The sequence below is a fragment of the Mus pahari genome, chromosome 19, assembly GCF_900095145.1.
Source record: "Mus pahari chromosome 19, PAHARI_EIJ_v1.1, whole genome shotgun sequence".
Classification (NCBI taxonomy): domain Eukaryota; kingdom Metazoa; phylum Chordata; class Mammalia; order Rodentia; family Muridae; genus Mus; species Mus pahari.
This window is the reverse complement of record NC_034608.1, coordinates 62,268,504-62,284,019: the sequence shown is the minus strand read 5'-3', so window position 1 is coordinate 62,284,019 and position 15,516 is coordinate 62,268,504. Positions and strand designations below refer to the sequence as shown.

General features: G+C 42.0%; 1 protein-coding gene across 2 annotated transcripts in view; it reads left to right on the top strand.

Moving 5' to 3' along the window:
- Snx25 (sorting nexin 25) overlaps positions 1 to 15,516 on the top strand; it is a 113,397-nt gene that overhangs the window by 47,889 nt on the left and 49,992 nt on the right. The gene's annotated exons all lie outside the window — the stretch shown is intronic.

Here is a 15,516-nt window from a genome sequence, read left to right as displayed (position 1 = left end):
GAGAGAGAGAGAGAGAGAGAGAGAGAGAGAGAGAGAGAGGAGAAAGGGGGTTGGAGATTGGGAGTTAGTGAGAGTGTTCTTATTAGAATTGGAAATGAAGGCAGTTCATAAATTTTCTCATTTAGTGACAACTGCATTTGTCCAGCTTCTCCTTAATAGTGGAATTAGAATTAATTTTTAAAAAAGCATTAGGTTTTCCTAAGAATTAGATAATAATAGCTTGAAAGCTCTTCAACTATTAGAAGAATGTGCATAGCTGCTCAGATGCTTGCCACAGAAAAGCGTTTGAAGGAGAGTGTGTTTTTTCTTCCTTCCTTCCTTCCTTCCTTCCTTCCTTCCTTCCTTCCTTCCTTCCTTCCTTCCTTTCTTCCTTCCTCTCTTTCTTTGTTTTAAATGACAGCATAGAACACTGTGTGATTTTCAATTGTCTTAGAAAATGAAGAGGCTAGAGTGGGAAAAGGGCTTCCTCACTTCCTCACTAATGATTTTGAAAAAGCACATTTGGAACCATCCTGGGCAGGGGTGTTTGGGGAGTGTTGATTGGTATTCTCTCAGCACTTGCATGTATACTGTGATCATTTGGTGTTGATTGGTATTCTCTCAGCATATGCATGTGTACTGTGATCATTTGGGAACATCTAGTTCTGGGCTCATTTCCCTGGATCCCTTTTGTTTTAATGTTTCCAAATGGTAATGGGAAGGAAAGGAAACCCTGGTGGGGCAATTTATATTTTATTAATAAAATGACTTTATTAATAAAAAAGTAAAATATTGACCAAAAAATTGGACCTTGGAACTATTCAGAAATGTTAGATATGTAGCCTTCCTTTGAACAAGCATTAACATTGAGATAGTCTATGTTGCATAATCTGGTCTGCATAACATACCACCTAAGAGACATGTATTTACCAACTATGTCCTGGTTAATCTTGGTCTTGGGTGCCATGAACTGGACTCAGTCAGTCCCTCAACCTGCAGGAGAATCAGGGTTCCTGTACACAGGTAGGCAAGGAGTCAGCAAGGTGACAGACATGAACACCAGAGAGAGTGTTGGATCTGAGTGTAATTTCTCAAAGCAAGCATCAGACTTATAGAAGAAAACAAGGAAGTTTGGTGATACATTAAGGTCATCCAAGGTACATTGAGGTTACCCAATGCAAAATGACCCTTTATACAAAACAGAGAAATACATACATAAAAGCCAACAGGAACCAGGCAATGTTTACAACTGGGATAAAAATCAGTGTTTACAACTGGGATAAAAAGCAGCCCCACCTAAGGTCAGCTTATTCTTAGAAGCCTGGGGCAAGGGTTTTATGTCATTGCCATAGTTCCAATTCTAGTCTGTTGTGTAATCCTCCTTCTCCCTAGGCCATTGTAAATTCCTGTGTATGGAAATGACTCAGCTGTTCCCCTTTCTAAGTGGGATTCAAGCATCCTTACTTGGGCCTTCCTTCTTGTTTAACCTCTTTGGGTCTGTTAGGTGTATCAGGGGTATTATGAACTTTTGACTAATACCCACTTATCAGTGAGTACATACCATGTACATCCTTTGGGTTCTGGATTACCTAACTCAGGATGATATTTTTCTAGTTCCATCCATTTGCCTGCAAAATTCATAATTTCCTTGATTTTAATAGCTGAATAACATTCTTTTTTTCTGAATAATATTCTATCCTGTAAATGTATCATAGTTTCTGTATCCATTCTTTAGTTGAGGGATGTCTGGGTTTCTTCTAGTTTCTGGCTATTATGAATAAAGCTGCTATGAACATAGTGGGGCACATATCCTTGTGGTATGGTAGATCATCTTTTGGGTATATGCCCAGGAGTTGTATAGCTGAATCTTCAGGTAGAAGTATTTACAGTTTTCTGAGAAATCACCACATTGATTTCCAGAGTGGTTGTACAAGTTTGCAGTTGCACCAGTGATGGAGGAGTGTTCCCCTTTCTCCACATCCTCACCAGCGTGTGCTGTTGCTTGAGGGTTTGATCTTAGTCATTCTGATTGGTGTAAGGTGAAATCTCAGGGTCTTTTGGTCTGCATTTCCCTGATGACTAAGGATGTTGAACTTTTCTTTAAGTGCTTCTTAGCAATTTGAGATTCCTCTGTTGAGAATTCTGTTTAGCACTGTACACAATTTTTTGACTGGGTTATTTGGTTTTTTTTGGAGCTTGTTGAGTTCTTTATATAATTTTGGATATTAGCCCTCTGACATATGTTGAGTTAGTGAAGATCTTTCCCAATCTGTAGGCTGCCATTTTGTCCTATTGACAGTGTCCTTTACCTTACAGAAGCTTTTCAGCTTTATGAGGTCCCATTTATTAAGTCTTAACCTTATTGTCTTTGTCATTGGTATTCTGTTAAGGAAATTTTCTCCTGTACCAATGTGTTCAATGTTATTTCCTACTTTCTCCTCTAATAGACTGTGTCTGATTTTACATTGAGGTCTTTGATCCATTTGGACTTGAGTTTTGTGTGATAAATATGGATCTATTTGCATTCTTCTACATACAGATATCCAGTTAGACGAGTACCATTTATTGTTGAAGATGCTCTCCTTGTTATATTGTATGTCTTGGGCTTCTTTGTCAAAAGTCAAGTGTCCATAGGTATGTGGGTTTATTTCTGGGTCTTTGATTCCATTACATTGATCCACCTGTCTGTTCCTATGCCAATCCCATGTAGTTTTCATTACTATTGCTCTGTAGTACAGCTTTAGGTTAGGGATGGTGATACCTCCATAAGTTCTTTTACTCTTCAGGATTATTTTGGCTATGCTATGTTTTTTGTTTTTCCATATGAAGTTAAGAATTGTTCTTTCAGCTGGGCAGTGGTGGCGCATGCCTTTAATCCCAGCACTTGGGAGGAAGAGGCAAGCAGATTTCTGAGTTCGAGGCCAGCCTGGTCTACAGAGTGAGTTCCAGGACAGCCAGGGCTACACAAAGAAACCCCCCCCCCCAAAAAAAAAAGAATTGTTCTTTCAGTGCATGCTGACAGGAGCCTGATATAGCTGTCTCCATCGAGGCCCTGCCAGAGCCTGACAAATACTGAGGTGGATGTTTGCAGCCAATCATTGGACTGAGCATGGGGTCCCCAGTAGAGGAGTTAGAGAAAGGACTGAAGGAGTTGAAGGTGTTTGACCCCATAGGAAGAACAACAATATCAACCAACCAAACTTCCCAGAACTCCCAGGGAACTAAACCACCAACAAAGGAGTACACATGGCTCCAGCTGCATATGTAGCAGAGGATGGCCCTTGCCATGCATCAATGGGAGGAGAGGTCCTTGGTCTTATGAAGGCTTGATAGAAGCCCTGGTGTAGGGGAATTGAGGGCAGGGAGGTGGGAGTGGGTGGGTGGGTGGAGGATCACCCTCATAGCAGCAAGGGGAGAAAGATGTGATAGGGTATTTCCAGGAAGGAGGGAAACCAGGAATTTGGAATGTAAATAAAGAAAATATCCAATTAAAAAAAAAAAGAATTGTTGTTTCAAGGTCCGTGAAGACTTGTGTTGGAACTTTGATGGGGTTGCACTGAATCTGTAGCACGGACTGCTTTTGGTAAGACGGGCGTTTTCATTATTAACCCTGCTGTTTCACGAGCATGGGAGACCTTTTCATCTGATAACTCGCTCAGTTTCCCTCTTCATGGACTTGAGTTCCAGTCACACAGTTCTTTCACTTGCTTGGTTAGAGTCACACCAAAGTATTTTATGTTACTTGTGGCTATTCTGAATGGTACTGTTTCCCTAACTTCTTTCTCGGCCCATTTATTGCTTGTGTAGAGAAGAGCTACTGATTTCTTTGAGTTAATTTTGTATCCAGCCACTTTGCTGAAAATGTTTATTAGCTGTAGGAGTTCTCTGGTAGAATTTTTGGGGTCACTTACGTATAGAGATGCCTGCCTTTAAAGGTTCAAGAAGCTTACAGAACACCAAACAGATGAGACCAGGAAAGAAAATTCTTCTGTTACATAATAATCAAAACAGTAAATATACAGAACAAAGAAAGAATTTTAAAAGCAACAAAGGGAAAAGGCCAAGTAACATATAAAGGCAGATCTATCAGGTTTATACCCGATTTCTCATCTGTGACTCTAAAAGCTAGAAGGGCCTGGGCAGACCCTAAGAGACCATAGATGTCATCCCAGACTACTATACCCAGCAAAGCTTTCAATCACCATCAATGGAGAAACCAAGATAGTCCATGAAAAAAAAAATTCAACAGCACCTTTCTATTAACCCCAACCCTACAGAAGATACCAGAAGGAAAACACCAACCCAATGATGCTAAGTATACAAGAAACAAGAAATAAATAGTTTCACACCATTAAAATCAACAGACGAGAAACACACACACACTCTCAACCAGCACCAATGTCAAAATAAAGGAGGTAACAATCTTCGATAATTAATATTTCTCAACATCAATGGACTCAATTCCCCAGTAAAAAGACACAGGCTACCAGAATGGATGCATAAACAGAGCCCATCATTCTACTGTCTACAAGAAACACATCTCAGCCTCAAAGATAGTAATTATCTCAGTTTAAAGGGCTAGAAAAAGGTTTTCCAAGGAAATGGACCTAGAGACAAGCTGGAGTATCCATTACGATATCCAATACAACCAAAAGTAATCAGACAATACAGGGAAGGACAATTCATACTCATTAAAGGAAAAATCCACCAAGAGGACATCCCAATTCTGAGCATCTATTCCACAAATGCAAGAGCACCTGCATTTGTTAAAGAAACATCACTAAAGCTTAACTCACACATCAAACCCTACACATCAATACCCCACACTTACCAGTGGACAAGTCATTGAGACAGCATCTAAACAGAGAAATAATAACACTCACAGAGGTTATGATTCAAATGGACCTAACAGATCTAGAAACCTCTCACCCAAACACAAAAGAATAGACGTTCTTCTCAGCACCTCATAGAACCTTCTCCAAAATTGGCCACATAACTGGTCATGAAGCAAACTTCAACAGATACAAGAAGATTGAAGTAACTCCATGCATCTTACCAGGTCACTATGGATTAAAGCTAGACGTCAACATCAGAAACTACAGAAAGTCTGCAAACTCATGGACACTGAGCCTCTCTCTACTCAATGGTCACTAGTTCCGCGAAGAAACAAGAAATTAAAGACATTCTAGAACTTAATGAAAATGAAGGTACAACATACCCAAACTTATGTATCACTATGAAAGCAGTGCTAAGAGGAAAGTTCATAGTACTAAGTGCTGTCATAAAGAAATTGGAGAGTTCTCATACCAATGAATTAAAGGTACATCTGAAGGCTCTAGAAAAAGGAAAAAAAAGCCAGCACTGGAGGAGTAGACTGCAAGAAACAATGAAACTGGGGGCTGAAATGAATCAGGTAGAAACTAAGAGGACCATACAAAGAATCAGCAAAACCAAGAGCTGGTTCTTTGAGAAAAGCAACAAGATAGACAAAGCCTTTGGGAACCTATCTGAAAGGCAGAAAGACCACACCCAAATTAACAAAACCAGAAATTAAAAGGGAGATATAATAATGGACACTGAGGAAATTTAAGGAATCACTGGGCCTTACTTCAAAACACCCTGTATTCCACAAAATTGGAAAATTTAAATGAAATGTTTGTTTCCTAGACAGATACCAATTACCAAAGCTAAATCACAATTAGGTAAACTATCTGAATAGACATGTAACCCCTAAGGAATTAAAAGCAGTCATTAAAAGTCTCCCCCCCCCATGCCCTGGGGAAAAAAATCCCTGGGCCAGATGGTTTTAATGGAGAATTTTACCTTAAAGAGCTCATGTTAGTACTCCTCAAATTATTCCACAAAACAGAAACAGAAAGAATACTGCCAAACCCATTCTATGAGGCCACAGTCACCATGATACCTAAACTACAGAGATTCATCAAAGAAAGAGAATTTTAAGGGGCTGGAGAGACTGCTCTTCCAAAGGTTCGATTCCCAGCAACCACATGGTGACTCACAACCATCTTTAATGGGGTCCGATGCCCTCTTCTGGTGTGTCTGAAGACAGCTACAGTATACTGTCTTAATAAGTAAAAATATCTTGAGAGAGAGAATCAGATCTTAAAAAAAAAAAAGAAAAAGATTTTCAGACCAACTTCCTTTATGAACATTGATGCAGAAATAATAAAATACTTGCAAACAGAATCCAAGAAGACATCATCCACCATGAATAAGTAGACTGCATTCCAAGGATGAAGGAGTAGTTCAGCATACCGGAAAAAAAAAAAAATCCATCAATGTAATCCACCATATAAACAAACTGAGAGGGAAAAAAACTCATATGATCATTTCATGAGATGCTGAAAAGTATTTGATAAAATCCAACAGACCTTCACATTAAAAGTGTTGGAGAGAGCAAGGATACAAGGGGCATCTAAACACAATAAAGGCGACATACTGCACGCTGATGGCCAACACCAAATTAAATGGAGAGAGACTTAAAGAAATTTCAGTACAATCGGAGGGACAAGAGAAGGCTGTCCACTCTCCCCATATCTACTCAATATAGTACTTGAAGTCCTATCTAGAACAGTAAGATAACTAAAGTGATCAAGGGGATACAAACTGGAAAGGAGGAAGTCAAAGTATTGCTATTGGCAGATGATATGATAGTATACATAGTGACCTCCAAAAGTCTACCACAGATGATAATCTTGGGGGCAGATAATAGTGATACACAAAGAGGCAGGCATGGGAAAGGTTCTGTGAGTAAAATGCTTAGTCTCCACATGTGAGAATTGGAGGTTGGACCTGGGTGGCCATGGCAGCTGAGCTGAAGTCTCTAGTGGCAGTATGCAGAGAGCAGAGATTGGGAATTGTTAAGCAAACAGGACAGTCAGGTTATCCACAATGATGAACCTTGGGTTTAGGGAGAGACCCTACCTCAGCATATAACATGGGGAGCAATTGAGAAAAAAACCTGACATTAACCTTGTGCCTCCACTTGAAGACATGTGCATGTATGCTCCCATATGTATGAACACATAGACAAACATATACCGAACACACACATATTAAAGATATATGCATGAAAATGTCACAGAGAAAACTATTTTGAATAATAATAAAAAATTAATTAAAAATCTTTTTTTTGTATTTTTTTTTTTCTTAAAGACTGGTATATCCACTGTGGGGGCATGGGAATCCAGAATAGTTTCTAGTCCCTTCAGCAAGCGTGGCAAAGAATGATGGGAGAAAACACTGTTGCAGGCCTTTTCCTTAACAATAGTTGTTTGCATCAAGAGTTACCTTTAGAACGTCTGTGAAAATACCCAATATCCCGAGGCACCTTCTGGCACCATGACGTAGCTCTCTGGGCTTTGTTGCACAGGACTGATTTCAGTCAGTCTTGTCTGAAATGTGCCGGGGTAGCTTCTGTCTACGAGGAATTAAGCTTATCCGAGGAACAGAGCAGTGATGAACCTCTGTTCTCTGTGTCTTGTACAACTGATCTGCAAAGACCCCTGGATGGCTGTCAGAGCAGTGACCTTTGCTTCAGCATGTGCATAATCTTTCTACTTGGTTAATTCCATTGGATATAAAGCTCTCTCTACAGGAACAAGTCTGCTCACTGTTGCCGGCTGTCCAGATTGCTGTTGATTAGATGCTTGTCTAGTGGCCAGGGCTGGGACTTACTGACCTGCAAGCCCTAATGGAGCTGCTCTCTTTGATCACAATTGCAACTCTTCAGCTGTCTTTCTGGTACATTAGAGCACTCTGCTGTCTGACTTTATTAGCGTTTAGGCCACTGTATAAAACCTACTCTCATCCAGACTAAAGAACGCTACCGCAGGCAGGGAGTGCACTCTATTTAGGCTCAGCAGCTGATGAAATCATTTAGTTTTATATATCACATATTTGGGAAATGATGCATATTTTCTAAAGGAAATAAAGTCATTTGATTCTTTTAGGCTGAATGCATTTAAAAGATGAAATAAACCCCTTGAGGATGTTATTTATAGTTTGGGATTATTTGGTTATTTTCTGTGTCAGTATACGATGCTTTCAGGGTGTTATTGGGATATTCCCATGACGTTATTAGAGCTAGAAACACTTCTTTCCGTGCTCTGAACTAGTAACCTCTAATGCTGGCTGTCTCCCAGACCCGCGGGAGCTTTACTAACCCTCTGTCCTTAGAGCTGCTTCCTTTTCATGTCCTTGAGGGTCCAGGAATTTGAAGTGCTGATGCTGTGGTCAGACTGGGCTGAGACTGTGAACTTTTTGTAGTTTTCTAGAAGTGATGATCAGTTAGTTCTGCAAACTACAGGAACCAAGTGTGTGAACGGCATTTCAGCCACAGGGTACGATGAAACAAACACATTGGTTTCCCACTGCTGCTGTCAGGGGTGAGATGCCACAGTCCAGGAACCAAGCCAGAGCTCAAAATAATGCAGGCATAGTCATTAGTGAAACCCAACAATCAGGACCATACCAGGGAAGCAACTGAATAGTCCTGTATTTTGAAGATAAACTGGAGTCCAAGTATACAGTAAGGGAGAAGTGAGAGGTTCTGCCCTTAAAGAACCTTCAGCAAAGGAAAGGACAGATTGTGCACCTGGACAGCATCCAGTGCTCTCTGTATTGGTAATTCTCCAGTGAATTTGTAGAATGTGCTCTAATGAAATATATTTGTTCCTCAACAGAAGAATGCAGATACCCAGGCTTTATGCCAGGAATTTGTGTAGTTGGTTTGACTCTTGTCACTGGGGCAGAATAATACCCGAAATTAGCAATTTAAAGGAGGGAAGATTTGTTTTGTTCCCATTTTAGTCAGTGGTCCTTTGGCTCTGTTGCTTCCAGCCATGCCCGATGAAGCCGAGCATCGGACCCAGAGCGTGTGGTAGAGCAAAGCTGCTTTCCTCATGACAGACAGCACACAGTGAGTAGAGGACAGGGACAAGATCTGTTCTTCAGCAGCATGACCCTGGTGACCTACTTCAACCAAGTCCCATCTCCTAGTGACTCACCACTATGTTAGCCCATTCACACTCCACAGCACCATCACTTGGAGACCAAGCCACATGAGTCTTGTTGGCTATTTCCCATTTAACCCATAATGGAGAGGAATGGGACATGAGTATTTTAGAAAGCTCCCCAGTGACTGCAACTCATATTGATAATCTCTTTTTACATAGCATATTTTCCCACATGCTGCCAATCTGAAGTTTTGGCTAGTTGTCACAGTATGTGACTCAGTGTACTCCAACTCTTTGAAAACAGTTTGGGTGTATGACAACTCTGTCAAGGTGCATGCTTGTCTTAGTTAGGGTCATTGCTGCTGTGATGAAATACCGTGACCAAAGCAACTTGGGGAGGAAAAGGTTTAATCGGCTTACACTTCCACATCACAATTTGTCATGAATGGAAGTCAGGACAGGAACTCAAGCAGGGCAGGAACCTGGAGGCAGGAGCTGATGCAGAGGTCATGGAGGAGTGCTGCTTACTGGCTTGCTCAGCCTGTTTTATAAAATTAATTAATTAATTTACATCCCAAATGCTGCTCCCTCTCCCAGCCTCTCCCTCACAGAGTTACCTCCCCCCTCACACTTTCCTTTTCCTCTGAGAGCCCCCCCCCCCACTGGGGTATTCCCCAACCCTGGCACATCAAGTCTCTGCCACATTAGGCGCCTCCTTTCCCACTGAAGCCAGACAAGGCAGCCATGAAGGCTGAGTTGCCTGTCTGTTACATAGGTTCCCTGGGGCCATGTTCCAGCTCATGTTCTTTGGTTGGTACCTCAGACTCTGAGAGCTCCCAAGGGTCCATATTTGTTGTCTGTGCTGGTCTTCTTAGGGTTCCCATCCCCTTCAGGGCCTTTATTCCTTCCCCCAACTCTTCCATAAGTGTCCCCCACCTCTAGCTAATGTTTGGCTGTGGGTAGAGTCTCTCAGAGGACAGTTATGCGAGGCTCCTGTTTGTAAGCATAGCAGAGCATCATTAATAATGTCAGGGATTGGTGCTTGCTCGTGGGATGAACTTCAAGTTGGGCCAGTTATTGGTTGGTCCTACCTTCCATCATCTCTGCATTTCTTTTACAAAGGACAAATTCTGGTTTGAAAGTTTTATGGGTGGGTTGGTGTTCCTTTCCTTTCTGGGGGTCCTGCTACTCATCTTGTTTTTTAATAGAACCCAGGACCACTCCCAGGGATGACACCCGAAAGGCCCTCCCACATTAGCCATTAATTAAGAAAATGCCCTGCAGGCTTGCCCACAGCCTGATCTTAATGGAAGCATGTTTCTCAGTTGAAGCTCCCTCCTCTCTGATGACTCTGGCTTGTGTCAATTTGACAGAAAACCAGTCAGAACAATATTGTCTAGACATGTCTTCTTTTTACCATATTTATTGTGATGGAACAAACTGAGAGTTAGTGGTTTAACGACATGAATAAGTTATCACTAAATAGGATTAAATTCAACTTGAAGTCCAAGAAACCCAACCAAATGGTGATGACTTTCAAAGTACAGTGTTGCTTCCCAGCTTTAAGTCTGTAATACAGTGTTAATGTCACATGTTGTACCTTAGCACTCCACAACTTGCTTACCTAATATAACTGCATCCTTGCATGATTTGACTGCACCCAGCTCTCCTGCACCCTCATCCCTAAGAGGCACTGTTTTCACCTCTGCTTTTATGAGTATGGTGTGTGTGTGTGTGTGTGTGTGTGTGTGTGTGCGCATGCACACACAAATGCATATGTGTTGTGGAGGCCAGAGCTTAACTTGGGTCTCTTCTTACCTGAGACAGGGTCTCCCATTGTCTTAATTAAGAGACACAATAGCAAAGGCAGTTTCAGAGGTTCAGTGCACTATGATCCTGTGGGGAAGCACGGGAGCCTGCAGGCAGACGTGGTGCTGGAGAAGGGGCTGAGAGGTCTACCTCGTTATCCTTAGACAGCAAGGAGGAGATTATATCTGTATGTAGCTTGAGCACTGGAGACCTCAAAGCTCACCCCCACAATGACACATTTTCTCCAACAAGACTACACCTATTCCAACAAGGCCACCTATTCCTCCTAATAATGCCACTCCCTGTGGGCCAAGCATTCAGACACACATAGCTGGCCACACCTATTCTAACTAGTACAGTTACTGGACCTGAAGCTTAGCAGTTGGCTGCACTTGCTGGTGAGCAAGACCCCAGGACCCTCAAGTCCTGCTCCCAAGCCTCTGAGCTTTGTGCATACTGCCCCATCTGGCTTGTGCTACAGACCCAGAATTAGGCCCTTAGGCTTGTGTAACAGAAATTTTACCCACGGTGCCGTCTTCTAAAGGCAGGTGGGTCATGCAGTGTTTGTGTTTGCTGTATGTCATTTTAGCACAGTGTCTTCCAAGTATATCTGTTGTCACCAAGGGCAGTATCTACTTCTTTGTTTGTTTGGTTTTTTTTGGTTTTTCGAGACAGGGTTTCTCTGTATAGCTCTGGCTGTCCTGGAACTCACTTGGTAGACCAGACTGGCCTCGAACTCAGAAATCCGCCTGCCTCTGCCTCCCGAGTGCTGGGATTAAAGGCCTGCGCCACCAGGCCCGGCTACTTCTTAAAAGCTAAATTGTCTAAGAGGCATTTGGGATTGCTAGAGGGCTCCGCCTGCATGGCTCTCAGCCTTGTCACAAGCCAGTGCTTTCCCATATCAGGGCAGCTCAGAGGTTCTTCATTGTCCAGAGTGACAGCCACCACATCCTACTTCCAGGGACAGGTGAAAGGCAAGGATGGAGGGTGGGACATGTTTGCCTAGGGTGTTTCTTAAACTTCTGGAATCTACTATATCACATTTCTGTGTATGTTACTTATTGGCTAATGTATCTTATGTTGCATAGCCATAGACCCACATTTTTTTAATGGGGGGGTTATTGCTAAGGAGTAAAGAATGGATATGGTATAAGCAATTAGCTGTTTGTGCTTCCATATCATATGCTTACAATTCAGTGAGACAGAAAAGCTATTTCTCATGCTAGCATTAGAATAATACCACTTTTCAGAACTGGACATTTGCCAAACTTAATAATATTTCAAACAAATGCTCACAAATGGAGCAGCTTTGCTGTTTAATCTAGCATGTGTCCACTGTCTACCGTGCAAGTCAGCACAGTGCTGTGCTCCCTATAGTCATCATCTTACCTGGGTGTTAAAATCATGTACATTAGGTAATATTGTTCCCATTCCATGGTTTAAGGAAGTAAAGTGATCTATCTACCTCAGCTAAGATCATGTTGTCAGTAAGTGGTGTTAGGGTCTGCTTGACTTGAAATTCCATATTAAAGCCTGGTGACTTGCTAGCAGGTAGATAGAAAGCATTAGTGACAAGGCTCCAGCCTCCTGGGGATCACTGAGTCTTCCCTGGCACTGATCCTTTTAGTGGTCCCTTGGCCTGCTGTTAGGCCAGCAATAGATGCCAGAGCATCCTCAGCATCTTCAGCATCCTCAGCATCCCCAGCATCCTCAGCATCCCCAGCATCCTCAGCATCCCCAGCATCCCCAGCATCCCCAGCATCCCCAGCATCCCCAGCATCCCCAGCATCCTCAGCATCCCCAGCATCCTCAGCATCCTCAGCAGTGGGGTCAGAGCAGCTCATCGCTGTCCTGTCTTCACTGACTGCCTGCTCAATCTCTAGGCTTTTGGTTTTTGGGTCCAGACTTCTTTCTGGACCTTTATTTAAAGAGCAAGTGGAGATTGAAGCAGTTTGTATGGAGAACACTTTAGAGTGAAATGCTTAAATTTATGGGGATGGAAGATTGTTTAACTTAGAGAAAGAAAAACTGTTTATCTACTGCATACTGAGACTGTGGTGGTGTTTTCGTCACTAATGCGCTAGGGCATAATGGATGCTCGACTTCAGAAGTCAGAGTTTATGAGAGAATAGAACTGCCATTTTCTCTTTGCATGTGAGGACAGTGTTCTGTTTTTTAATCTCTAAATTGCTTTTGGTGCTTGTGTTAAATACTTTTGAATTATGATTTAAAAAAAATACTTGAGAGAAACAACATAAGGGAGAAGAGATTTCCTCTGGCTCGTTGTTTTATGTCATCTCCATTTCTGATGTCTGAAGCTTCTGACAGAGCTGTTTACATTTTGGTGAACCAGAGAACAAGGGTACTGGCTGATTCCAGAGCTGGAGATACGGGTCAGAAACTCACTCCTAGTGACTTAATTCTGCAGTCCAGGGCCTCACTTCTAAGGCTCCAACATCTTCAAAATAGTACCACAGTCTGGGGTCCTCCAAGTACTCTGATTATGAGTCTTTGGGATTATTTCAGATTTTAACCACAGCTTGGCATTCATGTATGAAGATAATGTCTTAAATTATTTAAACTACATGCTTTTGTGAAGAACATAAAGTATTTGAACATACAGTTTTTGAATAATGATTCTCAAAATATAGTGTGAATTGTGAGTAATACAGTAAGATTACCTGTAAAGACACATATAAGAAGAGACTGTGCATAGCTCAAGACAGACCAACAGAGCTTGTTAGAAATCAATAAGCAAACATAACATGCCAAGCAGAAAACTAGTGTGGGTGGCAGGAAAATGAAAAACCAGAATGGTGAATTTGGAACAATTTTTACAAGAAGAATAAATGAGTATAAATCTAGTCTTAAGAAAACACAGGAAGATATGAGAGTTCTTAGGAAAATGTGCTTTGAAAATTGTTCCATTTTCTCTAAAGTCGAGACACGTGGTCTTCAGAACAGACCCTTCTGTTGCTGGCTTAAACAGTAGAGGACACCAGTGGACGCCGAGCATGGCAGGGCGGGGGGTCCGGGGACAGCCACTAGAAAGTCCCAGGACCCAACAGGGATGGTGGTAGCTGAAATACCCAACAAAGAGGAGGGAGAACTGTAGAGACCATATCCAGGAGATAGGTATGGTCCCCAGTTGAGGAATGGGGCCACCTACCCATTTTAAAAATTTTAACCCAGAATTGCTTCTGTCTAAAGGAAATGCAGGGGCAAAGAATGGAACAGAGACTGAAGGAAAGGGCATCCAGAGACTGCCCCACCTAGGGATCCATCCCATCTGCAGACACCAAACCCAGATACTATTGCTGATGCTAAGAAGCTCCTGCTGACAGAAGCCTGGTATAGCTGTCTCCTGAGAGGCTCTGCCAGAACCTGACCAATACAGGTGTAGATGCTCTCAGGCAACCATCAGACTGAGCATGGGATCCTCAATGGAGGGGTTAGAGGAAGGACTGAAGGACATGAAGGAGATTGCAGTCCCATAGGAAGAACAATAAAATCAACCAACCAGACGCCCCAGAGCTCCTGGGGACTAAACCACCAACCAAAGAGTACACATGGAGGGACCCATGGCTCCTGCTGCATATGTAGCAGAGGATGGCCTTAACTGGCATCAGTGGGAGGGGAGGCCCTTGGTCCTGTGAAGGTTTGATGCCCCAGCATAGGAAATGCTAGGGAGGTGAGGTGGGAGTGGGTGGGTGGTGGGGAAGCACCCTCATAGAAATGGGGGGAGGTGGACAGGATGGGGGTTTGAGGAGGGGAAACTGGGAAGGGGGATAACATTTGAAATAGAAATAAATAAAATAACCAAATTATTTAACAAATCCTTAAGACTGTGGTACTGTATTCATACTACATAAATGAGCAACGATAACAGTAATAAGCTTCAGAAACACAGGGGGCACTGGGAGGAACTACACAGACAACAACAGTCTGGCTTCCTTGGCGGTAGCTGAAGAATGCCATTTTCTCTGTGCACACTACATGAAGAAGGGGCAAGCATGTTTTATCTTTTGTAGAGTCGCCTTTTGCACAGGATTGAAACCCCCTTTAGCAGAAAACTTGGCTTTCCCTCTAAATTCTAACTTAAAATCTCTTTAGCCTGTGCCCCAGACACAGTGCCCAGTCCCACTGATAGCTGCCTTGTGCACAGAGCTGCAGATCCTGCTATTCTCAGCAGTACTCGAAGACAATGGCAGAAAAGGGCACAACATTTCTTTGCTTATGATAATGTTGAATACTAAATATTTGCTGGCATCAGCTGTTGGCAAGGGTGTCATAAGGCAATCCATATCTGTGGCAGATGTATACATTCTTCTGTAATGTCATTTTATTAATGTGATAAATGTGCGTACTTTTAAATCTAATCACTATGCATAATTTATCCTAAGAGAATAATCATGAGTTTGTGGAAAGATTTTTCTTTCTGAAAGTGTTGGGTTTTGTTTTTGTCTTGCAACTTTATTTTAAAAAGAGAAAAGTTTGAAATAATCAAAACACTTAACAATAAAGGATTAGTTCTTTTAAAAAATGGTATATCAATGATTTATTCAAAATTCTTCTTGATTAGTACAAGTCATTAGGCTACTGAGGAGTTAAAAAAAAGGCTCCCTGATAGACTCTTGTCTTAATTCTTTGTAAGACATATTGCCATATGTAAAAGAGTCATAAAATACGTATATATTAATGTTGGTAAACACACATACCAAAGATGTCTGACTATCATTTCATTGAACTA